Source organism: Natator depressus, chromosome 13 (assembly GCF_965152275.1).
Source record: "Natator depressus isolate rNatDep1 chromosome 13, rNatDep2.hap1, whole genome shotgun sequence".
Classification (NCBI taxonomy): Eukaryota; Metazoa; Chordata; order Testudines; family Cheloniidae; genus Natator; species Natator depressus.
The window spans coordinates 25487851-25508643 of NC_134246.1; the positions used below are offsets into that span (position 1 = coordinate 25487851).

General features: G+C 46.8%; 1 protein-coding gene across 5 annotated transcripts in view; it reads left to right on the forward strand.

The window, feature by feature from the left end:
• The window catches only part of DLGAP4 (DLG associated protein 4), a 473125-nt gene that overhangs the window by 326834 nt on the left and 125498 nt on the right, over positions 1 to 20793 (forward strand). For 3 of the 5 annotated variants that reach the window (XM_074970245.1, XM_074970248.1, XM_074970249.1), the window contains one exon: positions 13200 to 13293. The exons of 1 other annotated variant lie outside the window; for it this stretch is intronic. The gene's annotated coding sequence lies outside the window, so the exon portion shown is untranslated. Of the gene's footprint in view, positions 1 to 13199; positions 13310 to 20793 lie in introns of all 5 variants that reach the window. One more of the 5 variants, XM_074970246.1, reaches the window with a different exon arrangement.

Consider the following 20793-nt stretch of genomic DNA (forward strand, 5'->3'; position numbering starts at 1 on the left):
CCTCAGCCAACATCCCCTCCCTTGCAGAAAGGTGGTGGAGGGCTGATATGTTAGCCCAGAGGTTCTCAAACTGGGGGTCATGACCCTTCAGGGGGTCATGAGTTTATCACGTGGGGGGGGGGTCGCAAGGTGTCAGCCTCCATCCCCAGCCCTGCTTCACCTCCAGCATTTATAATAATGTCAAATATAAAAACGTGTTTTTAATGTATAAGGGGGGGTCGCACTGAGAGGCTTGCTGTGCGAAAGGGGGCACCAGTACAAATGATTGAGAACCACGGTCCTAGAATGTTGAAGGCTCTTTTTTCCCCACAAGCTGAGAAGGGGTTACCTCAGGTCAATTAGGGACACCTGCATCCAATTAAGGGCTGCCTGAGGCCTTCTAAAACACCTCCTCTGGTGAGAGAAAAGAAAGAGAGAGAGAGAGAGAGAGAAGCTGCTGCCAGGCTAGTAGCAGCAGGGAAATTAGCTGCTCCAGGGTGAGAGGCTGTGCTCCTTCCCATAGGGAAACAGCCAGACCTGAGCGTCTGCTAGGGGAAGGACTGACACCCCAGAGTAAAGAACAGGACAACACCCTGCCCCAGCGAGGAGGCAGGGAAAGGTATCCCCCTTTGTTTTTGTGTTTGTGAGACAGTTTCCTTTTTGTTTGGTGGAGGATCACCCCTGAGGCCGACCCCGAGGCTTACCCTGAAAATACGGCCAGAGGAGCACATAGGGGGGAAGACAAACACTGCCCAGAGAGAGGCTGATTTACCCCAGGCCCGCCACTGCCAGAGGGGGAAGTGTTAAGTCTGGCGAGATGAAGGAGGTGCCTTGACACATTATGTACGAAGAGAGGGGAGAGGTGAATGTTGTATTTTGAATTGAACCCACGGCGGGTCTAAGCTCCCACCCACGGTGTATGATCCTAACCCATTTCATACAATGCATAGCCACTTGTCTTCTCTCTGCAGTGGTTACCTTACTCCCAGAATGTTCCAACACAAGCTCAAAGACATTTTTCACATATTGAAATGGCTTGATGACTTAATTCAGTCACTTTCTTTCATTTCTTCCCATTGCAGCCATAGCTAGCATGGGTCTGATTGTGAAAAACTGATGAATGGGAGGTCGCTTTGCTTGATTCTCCGGCATGAGGAACTCTGTTTTCCTTTCACATTTAATGAGAAGTAGAGACAGGGAATTTGCTGAGGTTCTTTTGAAGTTTGGAGAAGAAGCACGGAAGTCTCCAGCTGCTTCTTAGCTAGTTGTTTTTTCCTTCCACCAAAGCTCTCTGGACTGAAATCTGCCTCTCGAACCATTAAAATTTCATGGCACTTTCACCAGCCCCCTTGTTTCATACAGCACAGTAGGCGTGCATGGTTCTCATAGAAAGCTTCCTGTGGGGCCTTTCAGCCCAAAAGATCCCAAAGCACTTTGCAAACTTTGGGATAAGTCATGGCCTAAAGCCAGAGCCCAGCAGGAAAGGGCAGCGGCTGACTGAGCACAACTGAAGCCTTTATAAATGCAGAAGTCCCTTCCCCTACCATTTAGGTGCAGCCACCTCTGAGGAGTAACGCCGAACAGGAATGGTGATTGTCTTCCACTGGTTAATCCCTCCCCATAAGGCCAACGAGATCATGCTTCATTTCCATTGTGAGCACTAAGGTTAGATGATGTGGGATATAGACTGCTAGGGACAGGCCATTCCCCCTTCTTCTAGGGTGGCAGTTGGAGACACATGAATAATGTTTATTGTGTATTTATTCTTTTGGCTGGCAACTGACATCAGTTAAAACAATCTGGAGGGTCCTTTGGAATAAAAGACTCAGGGGTGCAATCCTGCTCCCTCTGACATCACTAGCAGAACTCCTATTGGCTACAGCTGGGTCGGGTTTGGGCAGTCCGTATCAAACCTGCCCCACCCCCCCATTATTGAAAATAGCCTCTGGGCTAATTGGAAGCTCACCGAACCTGGGCTGCAGCTTGCCAGACTTCAGCGATGGCAGGGTGCTGGCAAACCTGGTAGCTGGAGGAGTGAGCCCTCTCTGCCCCCGTGGATCATAATGACGAGAGCTGATCTGCTGTGTAACTGGATCCTAATCCTTTACAGGATGCCACCCACATCTTGAACCACTCTTGGATGTGAATTGGTGACCCCTGCAGAGCACAAATGGCATGTGCTCCTCATCCCAGCTTGCTCCACTCCAGGGACAAGCCACTGCATGCAGTGTCCTGGTGCTTTCAGCACCGTGCAGTGACCTGACCTTTAAAAAGGGGTGGATCACCCTGGGAGTTCTTCCTCAGACTGGAACGATCACAGCCTTCAGGCGTGGCATGCCACCACTGCCGCCTGGAAGTCCGGGAGCTATGGAGGACTCAGTCTGACCCCCAAGGCTGTGAAGTGTTTTGGCAAAGGTTAAACATGCACCTTCCGTATCACAAACATTCACGGTCCCCGCTCCCACCCCCTCAGCCCAACAGCTGCTGGGTGAGCAGGCAGATTTGGAGAGCAGAAATGAGGGGGTTTGATGGGAAAAGTACAGTTGGTTGCTAATATAACCCAGGCACAGTTGTTAATTTGCATTTCCTTGGGGCGGTGATGCTGAAATTAATTAAAGGTAATTATAGCACGGCTATACTTGTGCAACTGCAGCATGCAAAGACAAAGGCAACCTTACAAACAATAGGCTCTTCCTTCAGAGTCTCAATGGAGCGTTTATTTTAAGAAAACTCCAAGGTGAGTGGAAGGATGGGGCCCCATTCCCTGTCACAGCTGTGCTAAGCTCTGCTGGTGGCACCGGTGGGGCTGTAGCTGAGGGATGCTGGAGGGCAGCAGTGGTGAGGGATGCTGGTGGCGTTATCGATGGGTGTCAGTGGCATTTGTGATGGATGCTCATGGCTGCCGTGACAAAGGTGGGGGTCATGCTGGCTGCATTGCTTGACAGCCTCAGTGGATGCTGATCAGGAAGGATGCTGGTAGCAAGGTTGATGGATGCCAGCGGTGTTGTGAATGGCGGTTGGTATTAGCAAGGGATAATGGTGACTTTGCTAATGGAGGCTGGTAGCATTAGAGATGTATGCTAAGGGCATTTGTGCAGAATGCCAGGAACATTGCTCCTGGATCCTGGTAGCAGTAGGGAGGGATACTGGTGGTGTTAATGGGTGCTACCACCGTTTCACTTCTAGGTCACCTGTTCAAATCTAACTTTAGCCACTAGTGGCTCAAATCATTACTGTCTGTGGTGCCTGGTCAGTGGTGTTCATTAAATGAATAGATGGTGTCAATGCAGCTCCTGCCGGATTGACACTGCAGAACACAGGCCTCATTCCTTTTGTTGTTATGCCCGCTGGTACTGCTGTTGTTGGTTAGTGAGAAGTGCGCACCAGCTGTCAGCACTAACTGATATCCTTGCTGGCTGTCTTAGCAGAGAGGCCCAGGAGGGCATGGGCCATGGAGACAGAACATCCCTGGGTCTCCAAAAAGTGGACACTCCAAAACAGAGAGGGGAGGCATATTTGGTGGAGTTGCCTGGGACATCATTCTCAAGAGCTCTCAATCCAGCCCCTTGCACCAGCATACAATAAAAAGGAGAGGGTTGGTTGAAATGTCAGACAGGTGAGATGGTCAGGTGACCTTTAAAAGACGATGGGACTGTCTTACCTAAATGACAATGACTGGACTCTACCTGGGCAGCAGCAACATGCCATAAGAACGGCCATACTGGGTCAAACCAAAGGTCCATCTAGCCCAGTATCCTATTGTCTGACAGTGGCCAATACCAGGTGCCCCAGAGGGAATGAACAGAAAAACCAGAGGCTAGGGACACACGTGATTCTAAAGCATCATAACATTTCTCTAGTCATTTCTGCTTCTAACTTGGGCTTGCACAGAGTTTCTACGTGGGTGAGGACAGCATATAAGAATGGGGTGAGAAGGAAAGATCAGGGCTGGATTTAGTGGAAAAGTCTGTCTATTGATCTATATTAGGATTTTGTACTGGCATCCATCACCATAGTATCTGGACTCCTCCCAAACACTGTCATCTGAACCCCACCTCCTCTATGCTATCTAAGGCCACGTCTCTGCTACAGACTTTGGTCCATTGCATGAAACAGTAAGATTTCAGTCCCTATTCCATGGGTACAAGTGTAGGGCAATGGCACTGAATATTGGCACTGTTTTCTCCAGGCGATGGTGATTTTAGCTGACACTTCACTCCTGAAGGTAACAAAGGCACAGAGAGCACAGCACTCCTGGCATCTGAAGCTGCCTGAGCTCATATGCCATTAGGCTGTTTACTGCAATGGTGCCAGCCGAAGTCATCACAGAGTGGCGTGGGAAAATGTCCGACCATGGAGGGAGATGTAAGACAGACAGACAGCCCTAGAAACCTTCAGAAGAGGAATGCAGAGTATCTCCATGAAAGCTTCATCAAGATCTCTCGAGGATAAAAGGGACATTCCTATGCACATAAAACTGAGCTCTGCATGCCCCTCCCACCCCACTTAACCCAGCAGATGTCAACTCTTCCTCTGTTTGTTGTACCACTACCTCTTCTCATACAAGGGAAGCAGTGAAGGGTCAGTACCTGTGTCTTGTGAATATGGGGGCTGGCTGGGTGCCATCTTTCCATGGTAAACATTATAAGGATAAATTTGTGCACGCAGTTACCCGAGGTCCCCTCCCCTTTCATCAGGTTCATCCGTGCTCGTCTGGCAGGACTGGTTAAACTGTAGTAGAGACGGAAATGACTGAGTCCCCCCACTCCTGCCTGTTCACAGCAGGGGGCTCTCAGTCCCTGGCTTCTCTAAGGTATCCACAGTGGCCTGTAGGGTGCTGGTGGGGTCTTTGTCAAGTATGGAATGCAGTTTGTTGTAGAAGTGGCAGATCTGCAGGGCGCCACCAGCTCTACTGTGGCACTCCCTGGCTTTCTGCAATCCCTGGCAAAGTTTCTTTGCTTCATGTGGCACTGGTGCTGATCCCTGATGTACTCCTTTGCCTGTACCCCCCCCAATCTGCTTGTAGATGGTCCTGTTTCCAGGACCAATACCTCCTGTCTCCTCCAAGCAGGAGTGTGTTTAGTGCGTGGAGCTGGCATGGTTGGGCGGGCAGTGGTACATAACAAAGGTGAGCTGCTAGGTGTGCTTTCCAAGGTGGGCAATCAGGAAAAGGCATTTCAAAAACACATGGGGAGGGGTTAAAGAGGGGAGAGGGTGGCTTCGAGTGTCTATAACCCCTGGGTAGTAGAGTTTAAACTTGTGACCAGAGCACTCACTGTCACCAGGAATGAGGCACTGTGGGACGGCTTCTGGAGGACTTCTAGGATTGAGACTGGTCACACAGTGTGTACACACACTGTGTCAACTTCAGCGGACTGACCATGGCTCTAAGCCAGTTTTGGGTGATGGTTTTATTGTGTCACTGTAATGGGGTGTTTACATTCGCTAGAGACAACTTTGAATATAGACACGTGCACACATAGGTTGACACAAGGTGACTTATGTTGACCTAACTTTGTAGTGCAGACCAGGCCTATGCTACAGGGCTTTCACTCCTTGGACCAGGTTTTTAGGAAGGTGTTGGGCATATCTGGAAGGAGTCCTGCCCATATTTTTATATATATATGGTCAATTCTGTAGCAGGTTTCCTCCTCTTTGTGATGTTTGTAAGGCAGCCATGAGCCAGTTACCCCAGGAAGAAAACATCTCATGCTGTATGGTAACAGGAGGAAAAAACTGAATAAGGTGGATCCATTTGCAAAGTGCAAACACCCAGATAATTTCTGTGCCAGGAAGGTTGCCCTGTAGAATGTTCCACTGGAAACCTGGCTTTCCAGCTCCCCTTTCTGATGATAAAATGCCATTATCGTCTCATCTAGCGCACGTTTGTTCTTCCTCTTCTTACCAAAGAGATTAATCTGAACCAAACCCCCAGCTCCAAACCACCACCAAGTTGAGTGGAGTTAATACGCTGATCTGGCCTTCCACTTGGTCCTTCACTGTTGAAGCAGCCCCAAGGCTCTTTTAAAAAACCTTGGGCTTTTGGGAAGTTCTGTTCCAGATCCTGATGCTTCTTGGTCCCATCAATGTTAGTGAAGGGGAAGCAATAGCAACAAAATCACAAGACGGTTTTGTCAAATATCACGGTGGCACCAGAATGGTCAGCCACTATGATATTTGTATTGTCCGATTCTCAACAGAAGAGCACTGGCTACCCACTGGTATCATTTCTACATATGCCTAGTCCAACAAGAACAGTGGAAAGACTTCAATATCTTCCTTGTTCTTATACCACTCCTGTAGCACCAAACAGTGGAAACACACCCAGAAAATAGTTTTGAAAGTAACTGATATAAACTCAAAAGTGTGTTTAATCTGATTGATAAAGAAACTTGGGCTCCCTTCTCTGTTTCAACGTTCGGGTTTTGAATGATCTTATCAAACACTGGCTATTTTTAACATTCATTTGCTTATTGTTTGTGTCAGGACTACTTCCCCCCCCACCCCCCTGCCCCTGTTGGCGGTGGCGGCAGCTGCTGCTGAATTATAGTGGAGAACCACAACGTTAGATTGTGTTCCAGTAGCACGTAGTAATACCAAACAAGTAGGCTTCAGTTGTGTTAGGAGCTGCCCTAAAGAGTTCATAATCTATATAGACAAGGTAGATTAAAGGTGGGAGGGGACACAAAAGTGACTTGCCCATGGTCAGACACAACTAGTGGCAGAGTCAGGAATGGAATCCTGATCTCCTACGCCATGGCTTTAGCCACAAGCCTGTCCTTCCTTCCCGGCTTTTAAGAAACAGAGATCCTGTTCCCATGCAAATTGTCCCCAGTAATCGGAAAGGAGCAAAAGCAGCGACTAGGCGACAGACCTAGGCAAGAGCCATTCCTGACTAGGTTTGAGAGCTGGCGGAATGACTCGGCAGAAAAAAAACACAGCTGCAATCAGCAAAGGCTTTTCCCAAGGGATATGTTGTATAACAAAAAAAGCAAAATAAATTCTCATAAGCAGAAGAGGACAAAAAACTCCCAGTGGTGGGGTTCAAGCCAGTTTCATGACCATTGAGACAAATTCACCTTCCTATCTCTCCCAAGCAGCCAGTGTATACTCTGAGCTGCTGAGTGAGGGCATACTAAGTGCAGCTGGTTGGGAACGGTTTGAGGAACACATCAGTTTTGATTAAACTTTTTTCAAGAAGGTTTCTCTGGTCCAGGATCAAATTTCTGCTCAGAGAGAGACCCACCCCAGAATAGCCAAAAACCTGGGGGTCAGGGCACGACCTGTGATCTCGGGCACAGATTCCAGCTGTGGCTCTGCCTGATTCTCTAGCCCAAGGAATATTTAATATGCCTTTGCTCTGAATCAGGCAGAGTAGGGCCTTGAATCTCTCTTGCACACTCTAGATAAGTGCCCTCTCCACCAGGTATTGGCTATTCTGCACTGAGTTTCTCTCAGATTTTTTTCATGAAAAATTTAGAAGGATCTTGGTTTCATTCTAATGAGGAACTAAACAAAATCTTGAAAAGTTTGCAAGCCAGAATTCTTGTTTTCCATCCAGCCCTAAGTCTGAGTTGAGTTAGCCCCGGTGCAGCAAGCACCAAGCATTGCTTCTGCATCTTTTTTTTTAAATATAAAATATAAACACACAGCTAAACCAAATCTATAAAAATACACATTCACAGGATGGAAATACCATATAAATAACAAAATTCAGTCTTCATTATTTGTAAAACCAACAAAACCCTGAACCTGTAGAGGTCATGCAGGGCATCAGTTGTTAGAGTGAATAAATAGATAAATAAGTGAGAACATAACCTGTGAGTACTGGAGACTAATATACACTAACCTGCAAAAGTATGCAATAGTTACATGTGTGACCAGAGATACTCATTTTTTCCAAGCATCTCTATTTGATGAAGTCATTTTTTCCATTAATGCAGAAGTAGAGAGCTCACTAAATCAGTCTGTACGAGGGAGGAATTGCAGATTTCTATTCTCTCAGAATAACTCTATTTGCTACAGTCGCAGGGGAGGTACACCCCACCATGGGGTGTCGGGTCATGTGTGGTCAAAGAAAGGGAAGAGGCTGTACTGCCGCCGGTTAGGGCCTATGCTGATGACACTTACTATAAAACGTCGTTGTACGGCCTAATGGCCGGAGTCAATAGAGCAATGCTTCTGCTCTGGGCAGTGTGGCCTAATGGCTGAAGTCACTAGAGCAACCCTTCTGCTCAGGGCAGCATGAGTCAATAAAGAAGTCCCTTACAGACAGGATAGCATGGCCAAATGGCCAGAGTCAATAAAGTTGCACTCCTCTGTGGGATTGTGTAGCCTATTGGAGAAGTGGGGTGCCACTGTGGGGTGTGTGGTGCCCAGGGTAGGGGGACTTCAGGCTCTCCCTGCTCCTCTAAGCCCCACTCCAGGGCCCTGGCACTGGCAGGGTTACTCACCACTGAGTCAGTGGGGATCCTCTTGAAACACACTGACTGGTTCCCCAGTTCACCCACCGGAGCAAGGTCTAAGTCCCCTGGGCTGCTTCCTACCCTTTCTTTGCCAGCGATGGTCCACAGTTCCCATGGACCTCTGGGGTCCTCGGGAAGTGTAGCTCCTGATGGCGCAGCCTCCTCTCTGGGTTCATCAGGCAGCCTGGAATTTGTCTGGAGCTCTGCAAGCCTTGGCTTGGGGGTCAGGAGCTGTAGTAGCAACCTGGTAAGAACCTGCAATCTGCATCCTCTCCCTTCAGCAGCCTGCCCAGACTGAGCTGGGCTGCTTCCTTTTATATCTTGCCTCCAGCTGAGCGTGCCCAGCAGAGGCAAAAGGGTGTGGCTTCCTCAGCCTGCAGTGCACAGTTAACTCTTGCAGGGCCAGAGCAGGGTAGGTGCACCCCATCACAGCCACTAAAATAGTTACTGCAATCCATTTCTTAATGTTAACTGGTAATACCAACTCATCCAGCACCCCTAAAATACGCAGGCTTGAAGAAGGAAAAATAGCAACATGTCAAGTTTTGGAAAGAGCACTAAATATGGTGTTCCAGAACACATGCATTTTTTGACAAGTATAGAGGATGTGTTGCCAAACTAGCCTTAAACTAGCATTCTAGAGACCAATAATACCTGTTTAATATCTTGTTCTGGAAGGACAGCTAGAATAAGGAACTTGAAGTGCCTGTCACATTAAGCCAGATATCCTTCCAGTTGTGATAATAAAGCTAAATTCTTTTCCCCATTTTATTTTGAGACTGATATTGAGAGGGTAATGCAATATGTTAAGCCACCTATAAGTAATTCCTACAAAAATGACTTTAGTGTCCATATTTCCTAGCATTTTCTAGAGGTGAGAGAGTTGAAACAGACCACTTGTCCCCTATCCTTGCATGAATCCTTGAGTATAGCCACTGAAAGAAGGAACTGTGAGATTTTTGTTGCATATGTAATCAAAGGAGGCCAGTCTATCATCTTGTATTATATCTTTAATTTTTGTTAATCCTTTTTCTGTCCAAATTATCTGAAGCGTAGCGTTGGCCTGGATCCTGAGGTATGGGTTATTCCATAGTGGTATGAGAAGAGAATTAGTAAGATCGGATGCTGTAAGCATTTTAACATGTTGCAGGATGCCCTGTGTAGATGTAAAGATTGGATTTTTCCTTAAGGGTGTGGGTAGCTTCTTAAGGTATATAAAAGAAGAGAGGGACCCAAATGGCATAGCTAAGTCTTTTCTATCTCAAACCAAGCTGGTGTGTATGCAGAGCAACTGGAGGGGAACCACTTTACATTATGACTCATTTGGAATGCTAGATAATGTAGATACAAATATGGCAACCACAGGATTTTTTTAATGGTCTGGTGTAACAAGTAAGGTTGTTTTTTATCCCATATAAATTGCATGATATGCCTATTTAATCGAGCAGAAAGCAAGAGAGAGACCTTGAAAGGCAAAGGCTAATGATATAAGTCATTTGGAGGCAGATATTCATTTTGGCTATTTCTGTTCTTCCCAGTAAGGATCGAGAAAGGAGATGCCACCTCTCTACATCTTTGGAAATTTCTTTTAATATATAGTACATATTTATAAAACAATTTTGGGAAGATTAGGACAAATTTTAACACCTAGATTAGTTATTTCCTTGCATATTATGAGATTGATGAGGATGGATTCTTCAAAAGTACAAAAATGTCATCAGCATATAAACTGATTTTATATTCTTTCCTGTTTATAGTCACACCTTCAGTGGCTGAGTGCTGACATATGTACATTGCCAGTGGTTCAAGAGTGACATTAAAAGGGGGTGGGCTGCCAGAGGGGACAGCTCTGTTGTGTCCCTCTTTCTAGTTGAAATGTGGGCAAAATAATTCCATTAGTTGATACTGAAGCGAAGGGAGAGTTGTATAATACGCTGACCCAATTCAGGAATATTGATCCAAATCCCAAGTTTTTTAGGATAGCCACTAGATAAGGCGATTCAACCCTATCAAAGACGTTCTCTGCATCTAAAGATAAGGCTATAGAGGGAATATCTGACAGCTGAACTTGATGGATCAAGTGAGAAATTTTTCTTGTATTAGCAGCAGCCACTCTTCTTTTAATTAAACCAACCTGACCTGTGCCTGTAATTGATGATGTGGTCAGTCACGTGGCTAGCATCTTTGCAATTATTTTGCAATCTGTTTTCAGTAGAGATATAGGGTGGTAGTCCCCACATTTGCAACCATCTTTGTTCTTCTTCAACATTAAAGTAAACAAAGTAATCATGTCATAAGTCCTGGTTCCTTTTTGGAATGTTTCAGTGAAGACCTTTGAAAGAATAGAAGATAATTGATTATGAAATGTTCCTGAAAGCCATTCATCCTCGGGGCCTTTGCTAGAATTCATATTCGTATAGCCTGTTCGATCTCTTGTGCTGTGGTAGCTTTGTCCATAAACAACACTTGTTCTGAAGTTAGGGTGTTAAAAGGCAGGCCTTCAACAAAATGATCAAATTTATTAGCATCAAATTGGTCGTCTGATTTATATCAAGCTTTATAGAATTGCTTAAATTGATGATTTATATCTATTGGTTCCAGGATGGCACTCCCATCTTCTTGTAATAAGGAAGAAATACTGTTGATGGTTAGTTCCATTTTAAGTCTTCTGGCAAGTAGTTTACCTGCTTTCTCACCCCATTCATAATGTCTTTGTTTGACCCTGATGAGTGAAAATGCGACTTGGCTGAATAAGCATTCATTATATTTGCATTTGGCGTTGATTGGGGAATGTAGGTGGTTTTCATTGTTTGGGTCAATTTTACGCTGTCTCTGCAACTCATCTATTTCTGTGTGCAGAGAATCTAGTAATTTGAGTCTTTCTCTCTTCTTTCGGGAGGCATTCTTTAAGCGTTCACCCCTTATGGTAGCTTTGAGAGCTTCCCAAAAGACGGTATCTGAGAATTGTGGAACAAAGCTTTGCACCTTTTAGTAGCACAGTGTTTAGCTTCCACCTAGAAGATATTAATGAGGTATAACCAGTGTTGATGGTAAGTATCATTGGAGCATGATCTGAAATTAATATATTATTAATAGCTGCTTCTAGGCATGCTTGAATCAGTTCTGAAGGCACAACAAAAAAGTCAATTCTGGAGTAAGATGAATGTATTGTAGAGAAACATGTATAGTCACGCTCTTTGGGGTATCTTAGCTTCCATGTCTCTAACACAATCCCTCAGAGGCAGAGCTGGTGCAGAGATTCTGTCTAGCAGTGCAAGTTGTGATGCTTAGTGTAGATAATACTTCAGTCAGTAGACGGTGCTATAAACCCCAGCTTAGTGTCATACTATTACTCTAGGCATTGCAGTGATATACAGTTATTGTTATTGCTTAGTTCCAAAGGAGATTAACAGAAGACTTCAATCTAGCTGGTTATCTGCTAGAAGATTATATAAGTGAATATTACCATATCTACCAGGATACATAGGAAAACAAACTGATGTTTAAATTTGCTGAGGTTTGCTTTTCATGATGAAGAAACCATTCTGCTATTTTTGGTCTCAGTCTTTCAAGTGTTTACCAAGCATTAGAGGCACGATTTGCAAAGTCTTGTGGTGCCTGCTAAATCCATAGTGAAGGTGGATGGTGACTTGATGCTGTATCTGACATTAGTTCCCCTCAGGATTTGCTTTATGCCATTGAATGCAGCCCTCTTTTTGTTAAGCTCAGCTGAGAAGTCAGGAAAAAGAGAAATGTTGTGGCCTTTGTGCATACAGGTTTCAGCTTTTCTGGCAGCATTCATTAACATTACTTTATCACTGAACATCAGCAGCTTGAAGATGATGGGTCTGGGCCAGCCAGACTCCTGCCTTCTAGTGTGAGGCATTAGATGAGCCCTTTCAATATCCACTAGGGGCAGTTGGGTGTCCAATTTAAATATGTCAGGGAGCAGCTTCTGAAGAAGCTGATAATCTCCTCCTCTAGACCCTCAGCAAAGCCCAAGAGGCGAAGGTTGTTTCTTCGAGATCTGTTTTCTAAGTCATCGTGTTTTTCTTCCGGTTTGTCTAGTCTAAGCTTTAATGAGCCAGTTTCTTCTTTAAGTTCCCTGGTTTCAATAGCAATCTTTTGTAGCTTACTTTCTAAGTGAGCCATTTGGGATTTTATATCATATACATCTTTAGAGAGCACATGAATATCTTTGGAGATTGGATCCAGTTGGTCTGTGAGGAATTCTTCCAGGGCCTGGGCTAGGTTCTGCTGTGGCCTTGCGGTTTCCCCCTTCAGCTGCTGCGATGATGCAGGCTGAGGTCTTTTGTTGCCTTTCATTTTCATATTGGAATCCATAGTCAACAGCTTGAAGTTTATCCAGGGGATTAATTTAAACCTGTTTGACAGAAGCTTATTGCCAATTTGCTAGGAACATAATTACTAGAGACAAATCAATACATGGGGAGTGCGGTGGCCTGGGACTCAGCAGCCATCTTCCTTACAGGTACCATGTGACCCCGACCCCCCCTCACCCACACACACCTTTTCACAGGATGTTTTTCAGCATTTTCCATGTGTTTTTAGTTGGGCTGTAAATAAAGAGGGACCGATTCTCAGCCTGGTGTCAATCAGCGTAGCGCCATGGAAGTCAGTAGATTTACACAGACTGACATCAGCAGGTGGTCAGGCCCGGACGGTACAGAGAGGAAATGCCACCACGTTCTCTTAAATGTAATGACATTTCTCCCTTTTCTCTTCAAATCCTAGATCTTCATGCAGGACATCTCTGGAACGCAGAGGAGTCGGAAGAGTGCTGGACGCTGAGTCAGGTCTGTCCCTGAAGCCCAGCGAGACGTGAGAGGTACAGTATGGCCCAGGTCTGAATTTTGAGCTATTCCGTCAGAAACAGCAGAAGGGTCGGGGAGAGGGAGCCGTTGCAACCTGCCTGGTTTGGTGCTGGTACCGGGGAAGGCAGGACTGGGGTTATGCGGGGAGCTGTGGAAATGGGAGGCTGAAATGTGTTTCAGTAGCGACCCTCCCTTCCTCTAGCTGAGGAACTATGTAAATCACCAGTCACTATAATATAGTCCTGAAATCTACTATAAATTGCTCTAGTAATGTGGCATCTGTGTGCTGACCTAGTTTGAGACAAAGGAAGTTCTCCACAGCATCGGAGCGCACCAGAGGCTGCTGGAAGGCAGGCTCTGTGATTGATTAGAATTTGCTTCTATTAGCTATGAATAATGCTGTATAGATTTTCCGTGCCCGCTTCCCCTCTCACAGGGACACTTGTGAAAACAAGACTCATGCCATAACATAAAATCTACCCCAAAACTGTGGGCCCCATTCTGCATCCCTAATGAGGTTAGCTAGCATCAGATCCGCAGCAGTAAAAAGGCAACGCCCATGGAGAAACAGGGAAACTAGCCGCATCATCAGTTATGAAGCTACTAGCTAGGGGAAATGAACTGACTTTGCTTTCCCTTGCGGGTGGGGACACAGGGCTGAGATGTGCAGGGTGGATGGATGGGTGGAGCCTGAAGGAGCCACAAGGGCAGTCCAGCAACCACAGCAAACCTCTGCAAAGCTGGATAGTGCTTCCCAGTCACAGGCAGCGAGGTCTAGCAATCTGGGAACTGGGGGCTTCTCCATGCAGTACGGCAGTGTGCACTAGAGGGCTGCCAAGCCTGAAGTACACCAGCATGCTGCTCACTAACTGGCCCATGCAGACCCTGCTGGCACAGGGCACGTTAACGTGGTGCACCAGCAGGGTCTGCACAAGCCCGGTAGTATACAACATGGTGCACTTTAGTGCACATTGCTGCACCACTTAGCAAGCCCTTTGTGAGTGCTTACTAGTGACACCCCCTTGCTCAGGTCCCTGGAAAATACCAGAGACATTGGGCCCGATTCGCTGCTCATTTACCCCTGGGTAAGCCAGGAGTGGCCCCACTGACATCAACAGCATCATACCATGTACACGAGAGCAGATCCAGAGCTGCTATGTGTATGTCTCACTGGTTCAGGGAAAGCATGTAGAATGCAGCCACTGCTTCTGAGAAAACACTTCATAGTGTCTTCTGCTAACCTTCCTGAGCACCTGGGGTAGATGAATGGGCTGACTCTGCACCCTGGCTGCTGAGGAACATGCAGACCCTGAACCAGTGTCCCAACCCTCCTTCCTAGGCTTTGGCTTTACTGGTGACTCAGTAACCATAACACAACTCAGCCCTCAGCCTGAGTTTAGCTGTCTCAGAGGTTTCCCTCCAGGACTTCTCCTGTCCTAGCTTCCTACTTCCTTCTCCCCAGAGCCCTACTCCCACCTTTTATATCACAAGTGGTGATCACAAGCCTCACCTGCCACAATGACTCAACAGGAATCAGCCAGAAGTTTTATGCGAGAGTCTAAGAAAGTGGATCTAGGAGCCCTACCATCCCATTACGGGCAAATTCAGCCAGTCAGCAGATCAAATCCAGCCAGGCTACCCACCCCAGTTTGAAATCTGATGTTCAGAATGCACCACAAACCAGGGCATCCCAACAGTGCAAAAAAATCATGCCCAACTTCAATGAATATTCTGCTGATGCAAGAAAAACATCCTTCAAATCCATCGCATGGTCATGGAAGCTCCGCACACTCAAAACAGGCACATGTTGAGTGCTTTGAGTCTTCCGTTTGTTCTGGACCAGAGTTCCGTGTGGTTTTGCAGAGTGTATGCCATCCATTTGAACAGTCTACCTCAAGGCTTATGGAATTATACCAACCAGTTAAAATCAGTTCCAGCCCTGACTTTTTTCATTACTGATTCTTCTGAGCAATTAAATACACAGGAGTTTGTAGCTGACCTATTGCTGGTGTGTCCTTTGATGTGCTGGAGAGCCTAGTTAAGTTTCCAAGTTTAACAGTGTTGTAGGTCTCACACAACCCTTCCTCTCCAGTTCATCAGTGCTCCGTCTTTCATTTTCAAATCTCTTTTTTCATATCTCCTTTTTTTCCCCTCTCTGTTCTGATCTGACCTACTTAACATGTTCCCCCCTCCAGAGGAGATGACATCTCCTGGGGAACTTTGAGAAACATGCTATTTAGGGACAATCAAATAGATAGGATCATTTCTGGCTTTTTTGTTCCCTCAGATTTTATTTTATTGCCAGGGACATTTGTATGAAAATAGGTTCCCTCTTTCTTAAGAGTTCATCTGCTCCTGCAGCTTTCTCAACACCTGAAGTCAAAATTCTTTGTCAGATTGCAACCACGTATTTCCACAGCAGCCAGCTTCGGTGGCACTTAAGCTCCTAAAGATCCAAGATTATTCTTTCCATCCTACATGATGGTATCAGTCAAAGTCACCACCACCACAATTGATTGCAATTGGCAGTCCAGGCTTGAATGGCTTTTGGGCACTGAGCCATCCTTTCCCAAAGGATGAAATGCAATGTGCGGAAGGCCAGTGCGCCACTTTAAGTTCCAGGTGGGCCCTATTGTGGGGACTTGAGTGGTGTTTAGACCTCTGCATGGGAGATAATTTCACTGTGATGTTTTAAACCCCTAGTGTAGACAGGGAAAGTTACATTTTAGCCAATGTTAGCGGGTGGAGGGGAAACCGAGGCTCTCCTCAAGGTAATCTCTGCCGGGTTAGCGGTGAGGCACACTGAACATAAGAATGTAAGAATGACCATAGTGGGTCAGACCAAAGGTCTATCTAGCCCAGTATCCTGTCTCTGACAGTGGCCAATGCCAAATGCTCCAGGGGGAATGAACAGAACAGGTCGTCATCAAGTGATCCATCCCCCTGTCGCCCATTCCCAGCTTCTGGGAATGAGAGGCTAGGGACACCATCCCTGCCCATCTTGGCTAATAGCCATTGATGGACCTATCCACCATGAATTTATCTAGTTCTTTTTTGAACCCTGTTATAGTCTTGGCCTTCACAACATCCTCTGGCAAAGAGTTCCTCAGGTTGACTGTGTGTTGTGTGATGAAATACTTCCTTTTGTCTGTTTTAAACCTCCTGCCTATTAATTTCATTTGGTGACCCCTAGTTCATGTGTTATGAGGAGTAAATAATACTTCCTTATTTACTTTCTCCACACCGGTCATGATTTTATAGACCTCTGTCATATCCCCCCTTAGTCATCTCTTTTCCAAGCTGAAAAGTCCCAGTCTTATTAATCTCACCTCATACGGCAGCTGATCCCTACCCCTAATCATTTTGTTGCCCTTTTCTGAACCTTTTCCAATTCCAATATAGGGGAAACTTGCCCTCCTGCGGGACTCACCATTCAAATTGTGTGGACAGCTTTAATAAGCACTACAAAATATCACTATGACACAAAACCTCTAGGGCATTTAAATCATCAGCACAGTCTGCCCTCCCCCCGCTGGGGGGCAAGGGGAAGTAAGAAATCCTCTTATATCCCTGTCTGGCTGCCTTGGGTTTGAGCAGGCCGGGATCAGCAGGTGTTGCATGGCTGCTCCCCGCCTCGGAGCATGTGAGTGGGGAGGGGGGAGGAGGCAGAGATTGTCTATCTCCCCCCCCCACCCATGCCTCCTTAGCGCAGGTGGCAGTGCATCCGTCTCGTACTTTGAGGGCCTGAGCCTCAGAGGGGGCGGGGGAGGTTCTCTGTCCTATGTTGTGCAGGTGGTCAGACAAGATGATCATAATGGTCCCAGTGGCCTTCAAGCCCAGGACTCTGCGTCCCAGCCAGCCGACCTGGGTTACCCCAGCACGGGTCGTAACATCCTGCATTGTCCTCGTCCCTCACCGGTGTGACTTTGTGCCTTCTCCACAGGGCTGGAAGGGAGCTACCAACGGCCTGATGCCTTTTGTCGGCCTGCGTAGCGCCCCGTCTCTGCCTCCCCCGAGCATAGCTATCTGGTTTATTTGTAGTTGCTCTTGTTGCCTTTCCCCAGCCCCTCCCCCAAAAAACCACTTGTGATTGTGAAACAAATGCCACATCTTGCTTCTTAAATCCATTGCTGCTGAGCAGGATGTCATGCCTAGAAGGAATCTGTGTTGATTTTAAAAAGTAGCAAAGCAAAGGAGTTTCATAAGAACATAAGAGCTGCCATACTGGGTCAGACCATGGGCCATCTAGTCCTGTGTCCTGTCTTCTGGCAGTGACCCATACTAGTGCTTCAGGGGGAGTGTATAGAACAGGGCAGTTTTGGAATGGTTCCACCCATCTTCCACTCCCGGTTTCGGACAGTCAGAGGTTTTAGGGTTGCCCAAGCATGGGCTTGCGTCCCTGACCATCTGGGCTAATAGTTATCGATGGACCTATCCTCCAGGAACTTATCCCATTCTTTTTCTGAACCCAGTTATATTTTTAGTCCTCACAACATCTCACACACACACACAAAAACAAGAGAAAACGCCCCGGATGCTAGGGGGAACTGTACAGCAAGATAATGAGCGGCTGGAGGAAGACCTGTTGTATAATGAATTGTTATAAGTTAGACATTTTCTATTTTTATCCCTGTGATTAGATTCTGAACTCTTTGACTCATCATTAATTTATTGCCGTGGAAGCAGGCTGCAGCCTCATTGAATTCTGCGCAGTGTTCTAGGCTAATTTGGGGAGCCTTGAAATCATTCGTGTAGGCAGACCTACGTCACCTATGCCACCGCATGTGGTCTTTTTAATTTTGGGGGGTCGGGGTGGGTAGCGTTCCTTATGCTAGTTGGCAAGTTGTTTGTTCCTTATCTGGCTATTTATTAATACGCTGCCAGGTTGCTATATATAAAAGCCGCCCCCTCGTGGTAGCAGTCCAAATGGAGGATTTCAGCATGGCTACCTCCGGGCAATTATGGGCATATGAGACCAAGGCACAGCCAGTACAGTGTGCACACACATCCCAAATTGGTGGCTGCCCCCTGTTAAGGAGACCAGATTGTTCATGGATTTAGATTATGTTCATTTTTCCTCATTGTCTTCATGGGGACCCAATGGTACCATGGTGCATTAGATTATTTATGTGGCACTAGCCATGGTACCTGGGTACCCTACCTGACTTCACATAAGACACTGAAGAGCTGCCAAAGAGACTAAATGCCAGGTCCCCCCTGCAGCCTTTCCATTTTACCAGGAGCTAATCCATTGGGGATGCCATGGCAAACAGCTGCTTTGCACAGCTCTTTCAGAACATGGCCGTGTTCGTGCTTAACGGTATTTCTGCATGGAGCAAAACCCAGAGGCTGCCAATAAAACTCAGCCACCAGCACCCAGGAACATCATCAAACCAAAGAGAATGAAAGACAAGAGCTGAGAAAAAGGTGTACAGAGGGAAGAGGGACATAGTGTCATACAGACAGCCAGGGAAGGGGTGGGGCAGAGAGGGAAGGACAGAGGCACAGGCAGACATGGGAAGATAATGGCTCAGAATAAGATCCACTTCGGAAGGCTGCAGGGAAGCTGAAATCTTTCTGAAGTCCAAGTTTTTCCACATAGGGGCAGGGATCCGGAGCACACTCAGCTCTCTGTCCTGGTGCAGCCTGCTGTGTTCACAGCACAGAATGTGGAGTCAAGAGATAGGCCAAGGGTGCACTGCCTGGGAGACTTGTGATGAGTGTTTATGTGTGGTGTAAGGATGCTCCGCCAGTGCTTGGCTGGCTCCCCTAGGTATTGGCCCAGCCAGTCTGAAGCCCTCAATTAACCTCAGGAAAACAACAGAGGTGAAAAGCAAAGGGCTGAAATATGAAGTCCTGTCAGAGAGTTATTCCAGTAAAACCTTTGCAGCTAAACTGTCCCCACTACCATGCAGATTTGATCCCCAGCCTGCAGGTAGCCAAGAGCAGCGTCCACCTCCCAAGCCCAGAAAGCCACAGAACACTGCAGGGCTAGGACTGGACCACCTGCCCAGCCGAGCTCTCCAAAGCACCAAACTCATGCAGCTGGTGGTATAGTTGGAGCCCAATCCTGTGCGGTCCTGAGCCTCACCAATTCCCAGGGAAGTCTGCACCTTACACCAATAATAGTAACAGTAATACTGACATAGCACTAGTCATCCATAGACCTCAAAGCGCTTTACAGCGGAGATCATTAGTGTTCTCCCCATTTTACAGCTGGGGAAACTGAGGAATGGAGTGGTGAAGTGACTACGACTTATGTATACGTACTCACAGATGTTCTTATCCTTAGCCCCTCCACAGACCTCTGGAAACACTCACGCACACAGAAACCTGCACAGACACACAACATCCAGCAGCCCTCTGCAACTCACCCACAAAACTGCACCCATGCATGCATCCCTCCACATATGCACTTAGCCACATCCAGCCACACAGACCATTACAGTCAGACAACCTCAAAACCACAAGTACACCTCCACTCACCCACCCCATCCTCATTCAGCCGCACGGACATTCCCGTCCTCCCCACCACCCCGCCCCACACACATACAGACACATCCCTAGCCAGGCATCCTCATACACATCTGAAAGCTGATGTGCCTAGATGAAAGGCTCAGCTTTCTGCATGCCTCACAAGCCTGATTAAAAAAAAAATCTGACTAGCTGTCTGACCCCTGGTCTTGAATTACATTGCAGGACACTTTAAAAATAAGTACCAGATGATTTTAAAGTGGTGGAATTATTACGGGATTGGACAAGGGCTGGCAAGCTCTTCCAGATGCCAGGAGCATGTATTTAGACTCCTTATTCATTTTGACTCAGTCCTTACTAAGAGCCTCCGGATTTGCTTCTTCCTCATTTACGGGTGAAAAGGTTTCTAGGTGTGTTTTGGGTAGTGTTTAATCCAGCAGCTAAGGAGTTGCTGTTTTAGACTTCATGTTCATGGGCTACATTGGGGCCCTTTCTGCTAGCTGGAAGAGTCCCCAAACAGGAAAAACAGGTACACCATAGGGACTTTTGCTTGCTTGAAGCTGTCTGTTTAATTAGCCCCAGTCTGTTATAGTCGAGAGAGACAGCAGAGCGGTTCAAGCACTGCTAGTGAGACGTGTGCTGGCTTCTAAACAACTGATTAGGTTGCTGGTTAGTCCACTGCCTCCTTGGGATCTCTGCTTCATAAAAATGAGTCACTGTGCCAAGGGAATCCAAGGGGGTGCGTGGGATTCTTCCAAACAGAGACGTCCCGTCATGCCACATGCCATGAGCCTCTTCAGTCAGGAGGAGTAGCAGTGGCTGGGCGGGCCCCATGTGCCATCAGAGGCATTGTAGCTCAGTGGGTCTTTTATCAATGACAAATTCCATTTTCCTTGCTGAAAAAGAAATGCTAGCACTGGCCAAGCGGGGAGAGGGAATTATATCCAGGTTAAAGGGCCAGCTGGGGGGAAGGAGGAATGGAGGAGGGAAATGCTGCCAAAGCTTTGCATCCCAAAGACACAGCAGGGCCCACTGACCAG